This window comes from Embiotoca jacksoni, unplaced genomic scaffold, assembly GCF_022577435.1.
Source record: "Embiotoca jacksoni isolate LCO1_2020_lvr unplaced genomic scaffold, fEmbJac1.0.p SCAF_12, whole genome shotgun sequence".
NCBI lineage: Eukaryota > Metazoa > Chordata > Actinopteri > Embiotocidae > Embiotoca > Embiotoca jacksoni.
Genome location: NW_027185252.1, coordinates 14,156,719 through 14,169,888, shown reverse-complemented (window position 1 = coordinate 14,169,888; position 13,170 = coordinate 14,156,719). Strand labels below are relative to the sequence as shown.

Here is a 13,170-nt window from a genome sequence, read left to right as displayed (position 1 = left end):
ACTTCAACTGTCGACTTTGAAAATGTGTTACAGATGTGTGATTTTTTTTTTTTCCTCTGGAATGTTGGCAAACCAATCCACTAAGCGCAAAAGCTGAACAACTCTGAAGTGTAAAACATGTGAGACGATTTATTATTCCTACAAAACACACAGTCTCACATATGGGCTCTAGCCTCGCGCCGATGGGACAGCCACAGCTCCTTACACTCAATCTGAGCCTCTCGTATAAACCAGCTAATTAGAGTTAGTTTGACTACACTTAAGCTCGTGAAAAGCATATCATGGACGTTTATCCAATGCTTAATTGACACTGTGAAGGAATACATATTCATAAACACACACACTGACTGCTTAAAGCGGCCTCATACGGAATGTCAAATTTAATTGGGTGTGCTGAAAGATAGATGTGCCTGCTGATTTGAAGTGTTGTATATCCTATGGTAGTTTTGTTCATTCATATTCATACAGTTGCCACAATTACTAAACTATGCCAATTATAGCATACCATAGAGGAAAGTTGAATTTCAATGGGTAAAGGAAATGTAAATTTGTGTTATTCTAGGTAGTGACAATTCATGCTGCCTCAGAACTAATGTATTTTCATGTTAATGACATAGTTGGGTTTCTTTCTTTCTCTGTGTTCAGACTACATATGCAGCCCCCCACAGCACCTGCTGCATATAACATGGCACAGGTTATTTTTTATCCTTTTTTGAGGGGTTTTACAAATAACACATCACCTATTTCTTTGTCAACTTTTTTTTTCTACCTGTTTTACTTTTTAATTGTGAAATGTTTAAGTAAACAAAGATTTCTGAATCGCTGCTGAGCATCACAGAGGAAGAATATGACATTGCAGTTTTAAAGATCAATCGGAAGATACATTCCCTCCTGATGGCTGCCCCCTTGTTCACAAAAGCTCAGTTTCAATTTTCAATAAACTCGTGCTGCAAAAACAAGAGGACTTCAATATGTCACAATGAATTTTAATTAGAAAAAATACAGTGAAAAACAAAGGGATGTTATCCACAAAAACCCATTAAAGCTCAATCAAATGAAATAAGCAAGTGGCAGAAATGAAAGTGCTGTCAGACTCGGCACCTTATCTGGGTAAGTGAAAGCAGGAGAGATATACCTCTCGGGTCTGTGTTCCCCCTCTGCTGCTGTGATCTTTTCTCAGCTGCTTTTTCAATATGTCTCGGTGATAAAAGAGTGACCCGCTCTCTTCCTGTGAGCGCAGCATGGGCTGCAACGGCAAACCTGTGCGTTGACCCTGTCGACCCACGGGCACCGCAAAGCAGGAATTTAAGTCTGTAATTGAAATTCTCACACACTGCCATCTGCCTTGATTTTTAGATGTACCTAACCCCACCCAACAATCTCCCTCCTCTAAATCAACACCGTTTGGCCATGGGCCAAAACAAAGCTAGGACCCATCGACAGAGACCGCACATGAATTAAACATTTTTTTTTTCTGCGCACAGGACAGCATGTTACTGCTGTGTGTGCACCGTCGTCAACACGCACCTCGGTACGTTTAGGTCGCGAAGACAGTAGGACACTGAGACAATCTATGTCAGAACATAGCCACAGCCACATCCCTGTGGAGAGAGACGTATCACAGCACACTGCTCTTACACTGAGCTATAAATGTCTGAGAGAACTATGCTGCCATTATTTTGTGCCTGTTGGAGTTCCACTGTTTATTTAACCTACTTAGGTTTTCTAGAAACTTCTATTTTTAATCATTAAAATGGAATTACATTGTGTCCCCGTCTTGCAAGAATTAACAATGAGATTGAAGTGGAGATGAGTAGATGAGATAGAGCAAGCAAAACAAAACCATTCCAGGAGAGAAAGGATATCCAACTGGAGATACATCTGTGGAGATAATTCCATTTTCCCAGCACACACAGATAAAGCAAGACGGTGTTTAGAGTACAAACGTGTCATAGCCCTCTCATTAGCCTGCCATGGTTCCAGTAAGTATCTTAATTAGATTATTGGAGGAATTATGGGGAACCGGTGGCTCTGTTTGCCTTGGGCTTCTTTACTTTTGGTTACAGACGGTTTCCAGCTAATTGTTTTGTTTTGTTGCTAAATCAGAGCTCCCTGATATGATAAGGCCTCCTCTGTGGTCAGCCGTGGCTTGAAAACACAAATTATTTTCTGTTCTGTTTGATTTATTCATATGAATGCGCTGTTTCTATTTTGAAGGAAGTTGAAGGAATTTAGAAAGAGTACAGCCAGGCTCGGTTGCAGTGGAACCAAACAATATTTCACAGCACACCAGGATATTAGCCTGGGGGCTGACAGAGGAGGCGCTACTTGGGATGCACCACACATGTAAGAGAGATAATTTTTAGTCTGTATGGTTACCAATTTATTGTTGCCTCGGATTTCAGTCTTTTGCTGCAGCCCCTCATTGTCTGTCATCATTTCAGCTTCAGTTTTCTGAGAAATATTCCAAAAAGATGAAAATTGGAAGCTAAAAGGTCATGCTCTTAGTTTAGACACTCAGGTTAATAACCCTTTATAACAAGGACTTCCATCTGACTTGAGTAACAACCTTGCTGTCAGCACTTTGTAAGTATCTCTTTCATGCATGTTTAAAGATGTGTAAAGTAAGGAGGTGGAATTTGTACTGTACTAAACTATTTTGAAAAATAATTTCTGTCTTAATAGAATAAGTCAGACAAAATGTCACTTTTAGAGGATCTAGAGTTGTATTCATACATTTTAGAGATAAATATAATTGCAGATATAACGATCCGTGATGGTTCAAAAAAAAAAAACTGACAGCCCCATTGTAATCAGTGACCAGCCTGTACTAACTCAACCTTGCGTTTCATATGTCCAAGCACAGACATATCACAGAGTGATTAAACTTTCAGTGGCTCCTGAATACCATTTTCACCTCTCAGTGCAGCCAAGCGATAGGCTTCCTTTTCAGAGATCCCTCTGGCCAATCGTGCCTAAAAAGCCTTTCAAAGTGCCGAGTGGAGGAGCACTTGAGTTTGAGGAAGGGGTTATGTTCTGCGTGCAGCAGGTAGAACAGAGTGGTGTGGAGAGTGGTGATAAATATGGTTCTTTTAATACAATAGCTTTGTAGGTCACTCTGTGGAGAGGCGAGGTGCGCTCGCTCAGCCAGCTTCCCCTGCAGAGCCTGCACAGCCCATAGACATAGGAACACGCAACCTTTATAGAGGGATTTCAAAAGGTCAAACCACAGGCGTGCAGAATGGTAATATAGGAGTGCGTTTCCAGAGGTCACAGGGTCAATGTGGGCTTTATTCCTCTGCGTCCCTCTCCTCCTCGAGATGACTGTATGGAGGATGCTAAGACGGCCAATGCTGAGTTTTATTGTGAAACTTAACAGCAACATTGTTGATTGCATTGAAGGACCAGTGTGTTGGATTTAGGACCGTCTAGCAGCCAACCAACTGAATTTCCCCCCTGTTACGTTGTGGGAAGGTTGAGGTTAGGGTTCGGGGTAGAAGTAGAGACCAATAAAATTAGTTTGGGGCATGGTAAAGGCAAAAGATTCATCCACCATCCAGGAAAAGCATCTCACCCTGCCCCCGCCCCCAACCCCTCCTCCAAGCATGTAAGGGAGGGGTCTCCAACCTGTCGATCCCGGTTCTGAGTAGATAGCTTCTCAGTAGTGTGAGCTTCATCAGTTGAAAATGTAAGGATGTGCAAACAGAAAATAGATAGCATGCTGTTGAATTTGAACTGTTGTGATACAAAACTGTTTGAACTGTTCTTCAAAAGAAGCTTATTCGGCCTGTTTGGGTGGAGCTCAGCTATGTTGAGAAATGTTACTAAACATGAGTAGCCCACAGACACTTTTATTTTGTCAAAGTAGCTCTCAGAGGAAAAAAGGTTGGAGGCCCCTGGTGTAAGAGAGTCTATGGTGGTTGGGAAACCAAAAATAAGAAAGGATCCCTCCAGAACCACTGATTGGTTTGTTCATTCAGGGCTACTGTAGAAAAGAGGACCTGCTCCCTCTGTAGCTTTGAAGAGCTCATTCTAATGAAAACATAATTATGAACATTATATATCCATTTCGGCTAATAGAGCCCCCTAAATTGTACACACTGGTCCTTTAAATTCTGTATCTGGAGAGTGTTTTTTTTCCCTCTCTGGTGCTGGGTTGGTTGACCCACTTCTGAGGATGTGGCAGTGATGAGAAAGTGAGTGTGTCCACCTGGACCTGGTTAGAGGTGTGGTTAAGACAGGCTTACTGGGGGCCAGTCTGTCCCAACACACTATCTGGTGCTTTTCTTCACTCCCTCAAAGGCTGCTCGTCTTCACAGCTCAGGATGCTGCTTTAAGTGGCCATTTGCCATATAAAGATAAATAGAATTTCATTATTTAGCCCCTGGTTTATCCGCTGGTTGTTCCTTCTGGATCTCGAGGTATTATGTTAGCTTGTGCTTTCCTCTTGATGGAGCAGGGAGGATTTCCTTAAGAATAAACCAGCTGGGTTTCCGCCACATGACGGAGTGGGTGCTCTCAGTCCCATGTGATATCGCCGCATGCTTAGCGACTCTTCTTCCATTGATCTAATTAGTCCCTTGACACTTCTTTAACGGTCTGTATTTATCAGGAGCATTAATTAGTACCTAGACTGGATATACTACTTTGAAAGCAGTGGACATCCTTGTTTATTAAAGTATTAACAATAGGGGGAAAATACTCCCTCTTATCCCCTGGTATTAGTCACTTAGTTAGCCTGCTCATTCATCATACCCTTTCTCCAGTGTGTTTTCTTCTCCTACTTATCCTTGTTTGTCTTTTTCTAAGTGCACATATAAAGTGATGTTGGATTAGCATAATTAATTACAGCAGCACTCTGTGCCCCATGTTACACAGTTGTCACATTAACAAAGTGTCACCCATCTCTAGTGGATAGTTACAGAGGAGGCTGGGAGACAACTAGCTCTGGCTTTGGTTCCACTCCAGTTTAAGGAAGATTACAAGAGACAGTGTGGAAACAGTTTGCTCGAAATGGGGAGGTCATTGATTTTCCAAGCGACAAACAGGAAGTCAGTCGATTGGAGACTTCCACTGGGTAGTTGTTGAAAACTGAAGGAGACTTAGGAGGCAGTGAAACACAAGTGTGTGTAGCTCTGCTGTTTGACCCTCCATCATGCGCGACACAGATTACCTCAGCACCTTCAGCTAATTTGGTTGCTGCATGGAAATAAGCATCTTCTGCTCCACAGCTCTGTTCCTTCTAACAAGAACACCTTGCTTTAATGCAGTTCACGATGTACGGCCATCGTGTGTCTTGAGAATGACCTCCTGAAACTCCCAACATGACAAAAACAATACTGAGTCAGAGAATGGTAGCTGATATTGTCAGCTCTCTCAGTCCAAATGTGCAGCAGCTGACATCTCCTGTGTTTATGCATTTTAAATTAGCCCAAGGTGTTCCCACTAAAATCAACAACTCACTGGATACACTTACATTTGTGATGGTTTTATTTGATCTGCCAACAAGTGAAACGGTTTGATTCATATTCAAGAGTTGAACAGAGCTTTCTTCCACTAACCATGCTAATTAGACCCACTTTAGCAATTTTATTATTACTCGGGGGGGGGTCTTTTGAATGCTGTTCTTGTTGTGGATTGGTGTTTGAAAGGCACAGTGCTATCTATTTTAGTAACACTGCACACACATGAACTCTCTGATCAGACAGACAGAATTGTGTTTCAAGTTTTTCTCTTTGATTAGTTTTCTTGTAAACCTGGGTATCCATCATGATATGAAGGTGTGTATGCACAGTATAGGTACAATTTATATATCCAAATGTAAATTACTATCCAAACTTTAGGTTTATGGGACAAGGTTGACACATTAACACGTATGAATGCAAAACAGACACCTTCTTGCTCCTAAGTGGCCTTGTGGGTTATTAGTATGTTGCTCCTGAGGTGCAGCACAGCACGCAAATACACATAAACTACACTGACACTAATATAGATATATTACTCTCTGAGAGAAATCATACAAATCCCTCCTCCTCACGCTGCTGTGTTCTGACTGTACTCGACAACAGACAATGACAAAACCCTCTGAGTTATTCAGATGAATTTGAAGAGACTTTTACACTGTATTTTGCATTACTCTCTTCTAAATTGCAGGTAATGTAGGTCATGTGTCTTTCTCATTCATGTTTTATTGTCATTGTTCTCAGAAGCTTTTTGAGTTTGATAGTATTCTTTTATGAGTAGTAAGGTATTCAGCTTGACAGCACTCGGTATCAGAGTTTACAGAGAAGAGGCCCGACAGCCACGAGAATAGCACACGAGGCAGATTGAACAAGCAAAAGTGAGCTTTACTTACAAAAGGTGGGTTGCAAGATTACCAAAAAAATAAAGAAATAATGGAACAAAGCACATTGAGAAGACTGAGACAAAATAAAAAATACAAGCAGTCAAAAACGCAATCAGAATCCATGCAGGCAAGTAAAAGAAGAGAGCGCTGGAAAGCTGAGGCACAGAGACGATCTAGCGAAAAGCAAGTGATGGATTGAAGATATATTTATACTGCATGGTTAATAACCAGAGTGGAATCAGGTGAGCAGGAGATCAGGTGATGCAGCAGGTGGTAGTGGCTTGTCTGAAAAGGCAAGAGAAGGGATAATAGGAACACAAAACACATCATAAAGGATGGCTAAATGAAAGGGCAGAAAACCAAAACCTTCTTAAAATAAAACTGCTCGCATAGAAGGGCTTGTCTAATTAGAAGTCTTTTTCCTCCCACTACAAAACATAATCCTGATCTAGATGATTTTCCAATTTTTGATCTTTGTTGCACCTAGTATTAACAACAAAAAGGCTAATCAGATTATATTTGGAAAAAGCAAATCAGCTGCAAATCCAATTCAGGTTGAGATGAGGGATGATCTAAAGGCTGCCAGTGATACAATACATTAACATCCGACTATAAATGTCAAAAATCTTCCAGTGGCGTGTAAATACAATTATGCTTTCACATGCAAATTGAGCAGGTCACTGGAAAAACTCACAGAGAGGGAAGAAGCAAATAGGTAATGAAAAAATATTGTCAGGGAAAATGTATTTATTTTTTCAATTATTTGGCTGCTTTCATCTGAGCGCTTCCTTGTCTTCCTGGTGTCAAAATACATCATACAAAGCAGGACACTTATCAAACAGTAACCACAGTTGCATGGTGGAGCTAAGAAGTAAAGCCTTCAGCAAATTATATTAAGTTAAACAAAAGATATATCAGATTTCATTGAGTTTTTATCTCAGATTTACTGTAAATGGAGTCCAGATATCCAGATGTGAGATGTACGTGTTAAGTCCAGCTGTAAAGGTAACCGTTGTGTCATGATGAAACAGCCTACAACTGGGCCTTTGAGTGACTCAATCCACAATTAATTACACAGCTGTTAGCCATAAAGAAAAAAGACTTCAGAGTGGGTGACTCTCATTTACACAAATCTGTATGGTTTAACTCTGCTTTAGTTGATTAACCTGGTCTAAACCTCGTGAGCCACTTACATGTACAATGTCTAATCAGCGTCCTATGTCTACAGCAAACACCTTCAGGCACCCCCTATCAGTCTGCTGCTGCCAACACAGAGAAAACCAAATCCATAAACTGTTATCTCAATCCCTGACTGTGTTTTGGGCTCTTTCTGTGAGAACTGTATTAAGTTTACAACATCAGCATATGTGTCCACATGTTGGCATTATTTTATAGTAGTGTTACTTCCTTCTAACATGCTGTAGATTCCAGTGAATATTCCCATCCGTTGTCTCTATTTACTAATGATTTATACTTCTCGTAATGTTTAACTGTTTTCTCTACTTCGGTTGTAATCCTAACTTGCCTTTCCCTCAATAAGCACTTTACCCTCTGCCAGAATGTCACTTTAAATAAAAACACTGTCTACAATTCACGTTGACCGAAGAATGTTAATTTGCTTCGTGCATCTGACAAAGTCCAGATCAGATCTTCATTCCACTCTGTAAGTTATGTCAAACAGCACCTCTGCTCTCGGGCTTTCTATCCTGTTTGATGTCACCCACACAGAGCATGTGGTATTGCTCTTAGGATCAGTTTTTTTTATTTTTTTTTATTTCCTGCCATTACACTCATCCCGTGTACTGTTCAGCAGTGTGTAAATCTGCCATAACCTCGCGGTGGCTATCATAGCATTTTAATGTGAAAAGGATCACCTTTTCATAGTAACGTGTTCATTTACATTTTTCTTTTAAAAGTTCAGGATAGATGCCAACAGATAACTAAAACCTCCAGTAAATACTCCTATGACATCACAGGATGGTTTAGGTAACAAAATTAGAGAATTTACATTTTATGTGACGTGGCAAACGCCAAAGAGAAAAAAAATCAAGTCCATTTCTAAACTAGAGATGAAATAACCAAGTATTGAGTACTCCTCAGACTGTATGGCTGTTTGGATACGAAAGCCAAAAGGTCTTTAATTAACCTTTTCTTTAAGGGTTCATCTTGTAAAGCAGACGTTGTGCAGGAAAAAAAAAAAAATACTATTTCTGGGTAAAAATTGTATTGGCATCTTGAATGAGCTCTTTTAAAAAGTAGCACAGGGGTAATAGCTTCAGCAAAAAGAAAATGTATGTGAAGCGGAGTACTTTCTAATGAATGTTCCTCCTGACCTTATGGCGTTAAGATCCACTGGATAAAAAAAACTTGGGTAAAACCTTAGAGAACTGACAAAATTATTAACATTTCTCTACAGTGGTGTAAAACACAGCCCACACACTATCTCACTCATCTGCATTATCATGTTCAAGTACTTACTGGGTTACAAGGCTGGAGAGAACGGTTTATAAGCATGGACATGACGTAGTCTCTGCTCGTGGCTGAAGCACATCCACTCTCCTGAAGAAATGCGGATATGGTTGTGAGATAAACTGCAGATCACCAGTGCCTCCACAGTGCCTCTCCATTGCCCCTGTGGTGTTTAGGTACATTCGTGGCAGCCACATCCAGGCTTGTATGCAGCTCAGGGAATTTTGCCTTGTGCAGCGGTGATTGGATTCCTATTCGTCTGGCAGCTTTTGTATAATACTGGAGAGGACCTGGCTGGATCACACCACATATTTCCTCCAAGGAAACCCCCTCAGAACCAGACAGCAAACACACAGCTGAAAAGGAGAAACCGGACATGCCAAACCATCACTTAGAGACACACAGTGGCCACCGCGAATCATGCATACACTCGAGGGATGACATCCGAAAGTATTTATCTGAGAAACGGAAAGAATATATTTGCATTGTTATATTTTCCTTAGTGCATGTCAGTGGATTTCATTTAAGATTATGTTTTCCCTGCAGTTCCTGCTGCTGGACCCAAAAGGGTTTGCCCTTGTTGTGTGAAAACTGTATCTATCTGACAAGAAACACACTTTGTGTTATGACTTCATCAACATGAGCTGGGCAGATCAGGTTTAGTTTACAGGATGTCTATACCTGGCCGCACATATCAACCTCCCTCTGTGGGAGCTGAGTTGGCTCTTATTGGCCTCCTCCCAGTAACTGAGCATGTATTGACTGAAGGAAAAAAATTAAATATCAGGGGATTTGACAACCAAGCAGGATAACCAGTGCACAGTCATGGAGAGCAGATGAGCAGACACGGGCTGACATCCCCATATAAAGCGCCAGTCCGTCGACTTAACATGTAATACTGCCTGGTGTCAAATGCTGGTCATTGCTCAAAAGGAGCTCGTCAGGAGGGATGAACTCATGTAGAGAGTGACTGAGATCCAAGCAAGCAAAACATATTTTTGGGGAATAGTACACTTGATGTGCCTTCTGCTTTGACAAGAATGTATTTTTATAATCTGAGAAATAATTACATTTCAAGATTTATGGAGAAGTTGTACTTTTTTCTACTTAATGTGTTTGACCTGTGAAGGTCTTGATCACTCGTAGCACTGTGGAGCAATGTTTTGATGAGGGGGTCCCCATATTGCTTGTATGTCAACTTGTACCAGCAAGTGTACATTGAGCATTTGGTGACATGCCATTCTTCCTGTCAAATAGGACATAATGTATATTAGGAGTTAATGGGTGGTAAAAGGTAGCAATGAACCAACAAAACAGCAGAAAAGGTTCTTTTTTAGAAGATTCAAAGAAACGTTTTATGAGGTAGCAAATACAGTTAGCATGTTATCCCCTTCTGGAATTATTATATTATTATTATATAGTAATTAATTTTATTATAAGTTATGCATTTTCTGAGAGAGAAATTTAATATAAACAAACTATGCTTGTTAAAAACTCTTCAGAGTACCTTTAGGTGTTGTGTGGTGTTCGGGTCTGTGGGACCCGTTTTCATTTTTTATCAAAAGAAAAATGATATGATTAATTGTTTTTTCAAACTGAGACTCATTGGCCTTGGCTCATTTTCTGTGAAGAACATATGTCAGAACACATTTTCAATGACCACACACCGTACACCCCCCTACACATTTATATTACGTACAGGATGTTACACTAATAACAATAACTAATAAAAAGTGTGGAAATTGTAGGTCCTGTGTACCTTCACTCTCCTTATCCTTCCTTATCACAACTGATCAAGATGGCCAAAAGATTCTCTGCTCAGAGGGCGTTGCAATTGATTTTAGAAGAGAGAAGCGTTGGATGAAGATGTAGAGCAAGAGGTTTCAGAATGTGAGCATCACATTTCTGAAAAGTCAGAGTCTCTGCTAGTGACTTTGAAGAAGAGGATGAGATTGAGCATCAGCTAGTTCCAAAACAAAGACGACCCACAGGACCAGCTCGTCAGCAGCCAGCTCCAGGACCAGAACAAGTCTGTCATCAGCTAGCAAGTGAAGAAATATGGATGTCAAAAATTTGTGAAATTGAATGGTCTTCTTGCCCAAGAAATGAGCCACCCCGCATGGCTGCCAATGTGATAAGGATGCAACCAGGGCCAACACGGATGGCAGTTTCTCATGTGCAGGACATCAAGTCTTCTTTTGATCTTTTCATCCCAGATTCCATTCAAAACATTATTCTGGATTGCACTAATTTAGAAGGAAGGCAAGTTTTTGGAGAGAGGTGGAAGGAGATGGACTAAACTAACTAATAAAGGTGGCCAAAAGATTCTCTGCTCAGAGGGCCTTGCAATTGATTTTAGAAGAGAGAGAAGCATTGGATGAAGACATGCCTACTTTGGGGGTTTTATGCTTGCTGGAGTTTTCAGGTCCAAAGGAGAATCCACAGAGTCCCTGTGGGATGCAGAAACTGGCAGAGAACTTTTCCATGCAACAATGTCTCTGGAAAACTTCCACATAATTTCCAGAGTTATCCGCTTTGATAACCGAGACGACAGACCAGCTCGACGGCAGAGAGACAAGCTAGCTGCCATCAGGACAGTGTGGGACAAGTGGGTGCACCGCCTCCCCCTGATTTACAACCCTGGGTCTAATGTCACCATTGATGAGCAGCTGATACCATTTAGGGGCCGCTGCCCCTTTAGGCAGTCTATACCATCTAAACCTGCAAAATATGGTACAAAGATCTGGGCTGCCTGTGATGCCACTTCCTCATATGCTTGGAACTTACAAGTCTACACAGTGAAACCTGATGGAGGAGCCCCTGAGAAAAATCAAGGAATGAGAGTTGTCCTGGACATGACTCGGACTCAGTGGACACAACATCACATGCGACAATTTTTTTTTACCTCGTACAAGCTGGGACAGGAGCTCCGAAAGAGGAAGCTGACCATGGTGGGAACGATACGGATAAACAAATTTGAGCTCCCACCCCAACTGCAGACGACAAAGAACAGGCCTTCCAAGTGTGTGTACATGGCTGACACATCCCTGGTATCCTATGTGCCAAAGAAAGGCAAGAATGTGGTACTCATGAGTACACTGCACACATTTTATTAAAAAACCAACAAAAAACGAGTAGCACTTAAAATTGATAAATGTGATCTAACAAAGGTAAAGGGCAAATATTATCCATATATTCTGTTTATATTGCTTGTAATTGGGATGAAGTAAACATCTGTTGAGTAATTTAAAATAAAACTGTTTGATTGTGTTGAATTAAAAGCCCAAAAATGCAGCGGGTCCACCAGACCCACGAACACTGGCTGAATAACAAAAATATGAACAGGGGTTAAGAAGATGCAGATAAACTCAGTGATAACTTTCTCGTATCTCTTTATGTAGATTAGATACAGGCAACGGTATAGCCCATCTGTCTTATTTGATCAAGATCTCTTAAAGGAAACATTATTACATTTATCCATTAACTGATGTCTGATATTACAAGAATTTTAAAGAATCTGTTTTTTGCTCTGCAGACATCCATTAGCTGAGATGTTGAAAGATGTGTTAATTAAACTCTGCATTCCTCATTTTTAAATACTCACAGAAACATAAGAAAGGAATCAATGTGTTTTTCTGACTCAACCCCAAAAGGAAATTACTGTATTGCTTATGTTAAATCTTCCACTCAACATGAACCTCATATATTTCTTGTACATTTGAACAAGTTCTCACAGCAGTCCTCCCTCCATCTTCACATTCACACACGTGCCAAATCAACAGAGGTGGTTATATGCCAGTAGCTGTCCAGAGGTCAGATCATTACCAATGCAGTCATGGATCATAGATACAGCCCTCATATTAGTATTTCCTTCATCATTCCCCTCTGACCTCGTCCGCAGCTGCACTATCTCTCATCTTTATGATTAGAAAATGGCCCAATCCTTCTCCTTCACACCCGCATTTCTCTTGATGGACTCGACACTAGTATTCCATCATTATAATTATTTGACCATCCATGTTAATTGACATATTTGTCAGTGGAGCCTATTGCACCATTGGTCACACTCCAAAGTGATGTTGTAGTATTGTGAACCAGAAATCTCTGGTGGGACTGACTTTCCCTCTGATCTCTACGAGGTAATTACAAGTCCTCTTGTTGGTGCGGAAAGATTTTCATTACTGTCACTGGTTATGTTCTACTAAACATTTAGTTGGAGTCAAGCGATGTCAGTCACTGTTCCTCTGGGAATTATTGACATTTTCCTTCACTTGGGTGAGACAAAGCTTGCTGAGGTAAAACGGCCTCTTTAGACTCTTCCTTATTGTGTTTTATGTTCTTATTGGCAAAACATA

The 13,170-nt window shown here is 40.7% G+C and overlaps 1 protein-coding gene and 1 pseudogene across 3 annotated transcripts in view; both read left to right on the top strand.

Annotated features, from left to right (window-relative positions):
- macrod2 (mono-ADP ribosylhydrolase 2) overlaps positions 1-13,170 on the top strand; it is a 395,447-nt gene that overhangs the window by 340,320 nt on the left and 41,957 nt on the right. The window lies entirely within an intron of this gene.
- Positions 10,935-11,931, top strand: LOC138195028 (piggyBac transposable element-derived protein 4-like; annotated as a pseudogene).